Here is a 9,112-nt window from a genome sequence, read left to right as displayed (position 1 = left end):
AATTGTTTATAATCCAACTTGCATGGCATCCGCATGGCATGGATTACATTGTAATGCAAATAAAAAAAGCTAAGCATTAAACTTAAAGGGCTATTGGGCTGAATTGTATGCACCAAATAAATCAACGTGTGAGAAGAACAGAGAAAGGGTTTTTCTGTATTGAACACATTCCACGCATGCTATACCGAAAACCGTGGGAAAGAACGCAAAACAAGTAAGCGTGCGAGCGTGACTGTGAGCGTGACGTGCCAGCGACGAATGGCAATGCCGCGAGCCGCTAGCAGCCGTCTTCCGATGTCCGCGCTACTAGCGGCTCGCGGCATCGTTGCTCGCACGTCACGCTCACAGTCATGAGTCACGCTCGCGCGCTTACTTGTTTTGCGTTCTTCCCCATGGATTTTCGAGGAAGAGAGAGACTGCTCGCAGTCTAGGTGATGTGATAATGAAAACGAAAATTGAGCCTTAATTCATGGGCAGATTTCAGGGGAACTTAAGACGCCACCCCTTCCCCCTGCCCCACGACTTTTTTCTATCTAGATCTCTTCGAACGTTCGTTGCACAAATCGTCCCATGTTGGGTCGCCGTTCACGTAGCCCTGCGCCTGCACTCAGCGGATTTTCCCCTTTCGAGAGGGGCCGAGGAACACTGGGAACAAGACATTAATTCGCCGCTCGTGGCAAGTATATAACCCTGCAAAACACGTCGGATTTAACCATTTTGATCAGAGTTTTTAGGTTTCAAGTGATTTTTCCTCTTTATTAGGTATCGGAAAAATTAACGCTCAGTTATAAACATGTCAGATCATAAGCAACGTGTTCACGAAAGGTCTAACAAGATCCGCAACAGAAAAATTCGAAGTTGAACGCCATGAAATGTTGACACAAGAATAGGTACTTTCTTGAAAAGATTAAGAGGTAAGCCATCTGATATTTTTCATTGTTGATAGTGGTAGGCTTTAGGGTTGATTACAATGTTACAGTGTAAGTAGGCTTATTTTACACTAGATTTTTGATTCGGTCAGTGTAAAACGTAGACTGCGGACTGCAAACTACAGACTAAAATGTAGACTGACCATTGAGTCCTAAGCGAAAACAGGGTAACTGGAGGCGACACCGCGGAAATACGTTTTTTGGGGCGCGATACAGTATTTTGCTGGTCAGCGGTACACCTTAACACAACTACAAAATTTCTGCAACTTTTACATTGTTTACGCAGCGAGTCTTGTCGACAGTCAAAAAGATACAAAACTTAGAGCGCACACTGTAAACTTAGCTTTTAGACTCCGCTCATTTGTTGGTTAGTTCTCAGTTAATATTATATATTGTGCCAAAGCAAAACTGAACCTGCACACGGTGTGAAATTGTTGTTGTTTCGTGAAAGTTCATGGTCGCAAGCGGCGAGCCAGTGGCAATTTACGTTACGATGTGCGCTAAGGCTAAAACTAAGCAGCTTTTGTGTTGCTGTAGCGGTGTTCTGAGGACATCAACTTCTCAAGTTTGTTGAATTGATGGGCTTGAACCGTGTGAGTCGGTATGTCAACGGCGTTTCGATCAAATTCGTCGGGAAGACAAGCTCGTGTTCATCCACTTGTTCGATTGAGGGCACTCGCGTAAGTAAACACGGTCATCCTGTCTCCACTCGGTATCACCGAATTATGGACCAAGTTGGCCGAAATCGAAGCAGTGCTTCGTATAAATCTTGCACACGTTGGTGTAACAAGTGTAGGACTGAATCCCTAAAAGGGTTCAAAATCTGGACTCAACTCGGGGAAGAATTCACCGAGGTATGTTTTATCATAAATTACCCAATTTTAATTATACTGTACTTCAGTAAGCTTGAGGCTGGCGAAAATAAAATTTTAAATTTTCATGTTTATTATTGTTTCTTTGTTTCTTGTCATAATTTCGAATTATTGCAGTTCTGTATTTTGCTTTTAGCGCCTCTAAAGTGTGAAAATTATTTTAAACTAGTTGCATAGCTATTAGAGTTTAGAAAAAAAGCTATTTAGCTATTAGAAAAACCACAAGAAGTACATGACATCTGATTATCTAAAGATGGCAGAAGTCATGGAATACAAAGCTGTTAAAAGGGTAATTAAAAATACATGCATATGTTATTGCAAGACAATAAAAATACCATAAAATCTGGGTAATAACAACTTCCAATTAAAACTCAATAAATGAATTTCATTTTTAGTTACAAATAGGCTATCCCCCCCTGTATTCACAAAGCAATCTTCTGATTGTAAGGCCACCCAGATAATTTCTGACCACATTACCTTAGAGCCTGAGACTCTGTATAACTTTCTAAGATTAATATTTGTTTACATATTACTATTATCTGGATTTCCCAATAGAAAACTTCTCCTATTGTAAATTTTTTTCTATTTTGGCTCAGCAAAAATCCTTTTAGATACTGTCCATGGATGATTTCCACAACATCAATGCTGTAAAAACACCAACTGAGAGAACAGTGACCAATGCTCTCCATATGGCAACTCCTCTCCTGAACATTCAGCCATCTGTTGATGGTGGGGAGAGGCAGGGGGCAGGAGCCCGGGAGAATAGGGGGCAGGAATCCAGAGAGAAATGCAAAATGCTAATTTTTGTCATTCATTAAGGCTTCAAATACTTTCAAAAACAAGAACTGAAAATGTTACTTGACTTTCATTTAGTGTCTTTAGAGACTTCTAGGCCGACGGGCAAAGAAAAATTCACCCTTGGGCTCAAAATGAGGCCCAAAATGAAACCCTTTGACAGTGGTTACGTCATAGGTCATTCACTTGAAAGACATGGGTAAGAGTAGCCAGGCTGAAAACAAAGGAAAAGGAAATGCCCAAGGGGTGTGCAGCTAAATGACTAAGATGTGTTTTGGGTCTCTTAATTTACAGGGGACAGGAGCAGGATGAACAAGGGTGCGAGTCAAGAGATAGAGGAATGGTAAGTGGGAGAACAGGGTATGGGAAGTGGGAGGTTCTGACTCCACCGTCTCTTCCCCCACTTGATGCAGTACCTTGTCCCTAAGTAAAAGGTAAAGTCTGCATAGAGCCAAGTGTGGCCCATCAGGCCAGGCTTATCTTGGGTTCTGTAGCATGAACCGACTAGGAGTATTTCTACTACCCCCTGCCGGATAGGATGCTAGTCAATCACAGGGTTACCCCCAGCATTATATTCACCAATACCCATATGTACACCTTTGTGGAGAGAAGCACCGTGAGAGTAAAAGTGTCTTGCCCAAAAACACAACACAATGTCCTTGACAAGGGCTCAAACACAGACCCCTTGATCCATTGCTGAGTACACTAACCACAAGGCCACCGCACCTCCCACCTTGTCCCTTAGGCCTAACCTTAACCCTAAACCTAAAAAAAGGAGTCTGTAGACTTCAGTCAAGTTTATCTCTTTTATCACTTGTGTATTTGAGACAATTTCTAATTTCCTCGCTTTCTGCCATTCAGTTTACAGTACCAGAGCCTGATTTTAAGTGATTCGTAACTACTGACGGAACTTGTTTTTGCAACTTACAACTTCAGACTTTGCACAAAATTTCTCACTGGAGAAAAGCAATGTTGTAGAACTTAAGTGATGAACTAAATCCAAAAAAATATTAATTTGTAAGAAATGTATCTGTTGTTTAATACATGCTTTTGTGTCTAGTATCTGAGTTGGATGTAGCGAAGATACATTACCAATGGTTTGTAGACGACAGTAAGCCAATTCAGAGACACAGTGGCATAAACAAACCCACTTGTTAGCCAAATATCACAGGAAAAAAAATAAATGCATATAATTATATAATTTATTGCCATCAGGTGCTATAATGTCTTGTAATAAAGTGGTTACAAGTTAAGTAAGAATCTTACAGAAGGGAGGATGATACAATATTATGACTAAGGGAATCATAATTAATTTCATATTGATTCAAAGCACATGATATGTACATGTCTGATTCATTAAGCACATACAATGTAAAAATTATTTTGTAGTGATTGAGCAAAGCTCATCTGAATTAAATTAAATGAAAGGAAAAACAACAGTCAATTATTTATATCAGTTGATACACTGCACATGTAAGATTGGGAAATAGAAATCGAAAAGCTTCAAATGACTGAGTAAACAACATAAACTAGTGGGTTTCATTGAAGAGTTGATTACTGCCTCTCTGAAATGTTGAATGTCTTTTCAGCATCAAAAGATGTGAAACTTGACCACATCCCATAAGTGGAAGCGGTTTCGTGTAAACAAATTCAGGTGTTTGGGCATTTTAAAATATATAGTTACCTGTGCATGCATGTCCAAGGAAACGGCCTTGAAAATTTCCATGTACTATCAACATGTACAGTAATCGATGTAAACAAAAAAGACCTCAAGCGAGGAAAAATGGTCTATGAACCGAACATATTGAGCGGTGTTGAATGTTTTCAGTATTTCCAGCGTTCGCTGCCGCCAACAAATCACAATATTTTCGATCTCTACTCCCTTCGCAAACGCCATCATTATATATAAATGTAGGCTTAAACAATCTTTAATGATAGAGAAATATCTTGTGAATGAAATGAACAAATGTTTTATTCTGACAACAAACGGCAGGTACAAAAAAATTATTTCACCTGTTCCAAAAGGCGCAGAAAGTCAGAAAGGTGATAGAAACGCCAAACAAGCCAGTCTTTAACGACAAATTCTTATCAAAGTTTCTTTGACGCGTTGCGAAATATAATCTAAATGAACAAGCACCACATGTCGGCGCAAAGTGAGTGTGAATAAAACGGTCCCGACTTACATGTACCTTAACCACTTCATACAAATTACACTTGCAATCCAACTAGTCTTCAAAATCCTTGCAAAAGCTTCATACAGAACCAATCTTCTGCTTTGCTGGATACCCATCGTTGTTTTCGACAATTCTGAGGCGAGGGCGACTGAAGCAACACGATCCAGGTTCGAGTCAGCAAACCACACATTACTCCACACAAAATGACTCCCCTGTACCCCTATTCATTACCGGAACATTGTTTGAGTATTAAAAACCCATTTAAGGACGTCAAACTCACCAATAACGAGAAGTATCAAGGATATTTTCGACCTTAAACCGAACCAAAATACTGATCTCGGAGAACTGATCGATCGAAGGACAGCACAGCCTGATGGTGATGACCACTGACCAGTTACGGTGACGTCAAAAAACGTATTTCCGCGGTGTCACTGGAGGCTAACCTAAGTGATATCCAGGCCAACTGGAGTGATATTCAGTCTAACCGGAGCGCGAGTCAGCTGACCGGAGCACAGTCTTTCACTGCAATTAGCCTGAATAATCATGTTTAAGACCAGCGCCTGATACTATTATTATAAAACGATATGTACTTATGAAGTCTGTAGTCTGCAGTCTGCATTTTACTCTCAGTCTGCATTTTACCCCGGTTTGCAGTCCACAGTCTGCGTTTTACACTGACGATTTTCAATTTGATTGCCAGCAAAGTGGAAGTGAAATCGGAACATCTTTGTACATTACTAAATTACATAGGCCATCAAGGAATATTCGACCATACAGGCCCTTTGATAAAATAACCACAGAATCATTTAAATATATAGAACAGCTAAACTGTTTGAATTTTGTAAGCAGTATCATCAGTATAGAGTAAATGATGCAGTGCATAAATTAGTATCTTTAGAACATAAAGGAAAAAGAGTCTACTCCCATATACAATGTACTTAAATGTTGGGTGTTAAAGTTCAAAATATCATAGGTAATCAAATTTCTGTAGGTCCCAGGTTAGAATCTAGTTGTAGTTTATAACAAATTAGGTGGCTATTATGTTAGTTACAGTAATTTAATGGAATAATTTTGAATAATTAATTTGTTTATTTATTTATGTCCATTTATATTCTGTTTGCAGAATGCTAAAATGGATACAATTTATTGGTTCTATTTGACAAACAAATCATACAAGAGGCATGCAGGTTGTGGTTTCACTAGATAGTACAACGGTAACCAGAGTTGTGGGAATATTGTTCCAGATTTGTACTATCCTTGTCAGCGAAAGCTTATACTAAGTATGTGTTGCTTGACTAAAACAATAATGAGGCTTAATCATTCTGTAATCATTGCAGGCTTTGTTAAATTTACTTTCTAGACTGTTCTTTGTTTTTGGACTATTTGTATTTTGGCCAATGTACTATAATGTGTTGTCCCTAAAAAGGCCAACCACTGTTATAAAATTGTACAATTGAAGTGCATGGTACCTTTGCAGTTATTGGAGAGCAAACTGAGTTGCTAGTTTAACCAAAGATGATACCAAAGTTAGCGAAACCACCAAAATTTTAAATTTTTATTCATCCCTATTTATAGCTGTGTCAAATTAACCATCGCTTTACTTGAGTAACCGTAAGCGTCGGGGGATTCTTGTTTTTCAAAACCCCACAAACTATTAAAATACTGGATGTGGTTCTTGATACAAAAGGATAGCAATTATGTGGACTTTCAGTAATATATAAAGACAGAGTGTTTATCCTGGGACAAAGCGAAAACCAAAACTATACATGAATTTATAGTTCCATGGCCTATGCAATACATCTTTGTTCTGTGGTTTATGTGGTTTGAGATCTCACTTGTGATTGGTTATTACACAATAATCATTCCAGGCATATTTTAGGTGTTCACAGTTTTGTGAGTTTGACTGTAATAAGTATTTCTTTAAAAAATAGTGTTTCCTGCATTTTAAGAATACATTATTGGGAAACTTTGCTTGAACCCCTAACAAGTAAGCTGTTAGTGGTATTTCTGTCTTATGTAGTTTTGACTTGCAGGAGTCACAACCAGAAAGTACAACATAAAAGATTTTCAATTGTTTACTCACATCACTCCTCTCCTATTGGCAAGCAAGCTTAAAATGCATAGGGCTGTTTGTACTTCAAGCATCAATTTTCAGGGTAGTTAATTTTTCAGACATTCTGAGGTGTCACCCATTATATTTAGGACATTCATATGAAGTGGGAGAAGTTGTGTATATCCACCTGTAGATTTGATCATTGACAAAAGAGCATGCATTTTCAATGTAATGGAAATTTTGATCATGTAACAAAACTGTCTCCTGTGCTTGGTGACATTCTTATTGCCTCCTTAAGCAGAAAGACAGCATTATAATTAATCATTATATGCTTTGTTTACTCAGTTCCTAAATCTCTACCATATCTCCCCCAAAAATATCAAAAGTTAATAGATAAGTGTACCCTTGTGTAAAGTTGGAGATTTTTGTATCTAACTTGAAGATACAATTACATGTAGTGCTCTTCACTTCTGCTGGAACGGTTTGCACCATCTCGCAAAGTATAACTAAGTATAAGCAGGGTGTGGAGAAATGAAAACCAATTTTTTGGCCTATCCTCTCAGTAAGCTGTAACTATGATGTACTTGTCTAAAAGTCATTCTCGCTACCCTTGTGAGATAACTTTAAGAATTCCTAGGAAAAAATTCCTAGGAATTCCTAGGAATCTAAGGTGTGAATTTTCACGGTAATTCGGACTTGGAATTCCTAGGAATTCCTAGGAATTCCAAGTTTACATAGAGCTGACTTGGAATTCCTAGGAATTCCTAGGAATTCCAACTGAAATATACTCACCTTGAAAATTCCTTAAAATTCCCAAAAATTCCTAGGAATTTCTGAGAATAACTTGGAATTTGTAGGATTTTTTGAGAATAGGTTGGAATTTTTTGGAAAATCTGAGAAAAACTGGGAATTTTGTATCATTTGTAGGTCAGACAAAATTTTGATGATTAATGCCCCGCATTAAAATAACAAATAAAGTCACTGATATCACATCAAACAGGTTTTAAATCAATGGTTTATTACATTTGCTTTCATGAATTTATACATAAGATTAACTATCCTGTTTCTTTTTCATTACATCAAGAATCAAAAGCAAAACTGAAAACAGATATGATGGTCAAACTTTTACATGTTTGATAAAAAGAGAACTCTTTCAGATAATTTACTTACTTTTTTGGTTTAGAAATCCAACAATTTTCCATTCTCAAGATTGTAGCTTAAATTATTGTTATTATGTGGAACAAATCTGGATTTTCATGATTGTAAGGAATCAATGGTAAGAACAAAACTGAAACACTCCTTAAAATTAAAAAAGGCTGAGTTTGGGCAAACTTAGCTGCTGTTCAGTTATTTCTGGTGATTCTGCAGCTTCTTTTGTTGCCCTCTAATTAGGGTGTCAACAGCTAGCCTCTTAATCGTCATCTTTGTTGTATGACACCTAAAACAAATTTTAAAAAAATACATTACATTGCGCTATATATGAGGTACTGTAAGACTGAGATCCAAATGTTTATGTGCTCACAGTTTAATACATGCAGCTAATTAAGACCTGACTGTAAGCTGGTTGAAATGTTAAAAGAGAAGACTTGATAATTGTGAAGGTGCTTGTATACTATTGATAAATATGTTACATAAATCTTGAGCTTACAGTTGATTAAATCAAGGTTTTCCTTCTTCTGTCAGTGTATCATCAACTCTCGAATTGGAGGATATATTTATCACGGTTTTTAGCCAAATTTAGACATTAGAAATATTAAAAAAGACACTTAAAACATTAAAGGAACATTTAAATAATAGAGTAAACACAAAGGAATATACGGATGGACAAAAATTGAAGATCAACACGGATTGCCATACAGTAAGGCTGAAACACACAGGAGACACGTATCAAACTCATGCACACTGTGGCTGCCTCGTCGGAGTTTTTGTGAAGAACTTTGACTGGGATCAGAGAGAACTGCTATATTTGTTTTGTTTGAACAAGTGTGGCGAGAGAAACTACTTGTTATTCGCAAATCAAATTGTTTAGGCACGCACTGACTGGGCAACCGAAATTGTTTCAACTTTGCTTTAGCCAGAATTAATTTCATACCATGACTGAGTGACCCACTCGTGTATGATTCGTGATGATAAAGTTCATTGAAAAGCTTCTGTCTAAATACAAGAATTTACTTTGTATAATATAAGGTTACTTGAATTCGATTACTCACCAAATAATTTTGTATACGGCTAATCTTCCCTTTGAATTTTTCCCCGTTGAAACATCCACAGTAAGACTTTCCTTTAGCT

This window comes from Orbicella franksi, chromosome 12, assembly GCF_964199315.1.
Source record: "Orbicella franksi chromosome 12, jaOrbFran1.1, whole genome shotgun sequence".
Lineage (NCBI taxonomy): Eukaryota > Metazoa > Cnidaria > Anthozoa > Scleractinia > Merulinidae > Orbicella > Orbicella franksi.
The sequence above is the reverse complement of the archived record's forward strand: the minus strand, read 5'-3'. Positions refer to the sequence as shown.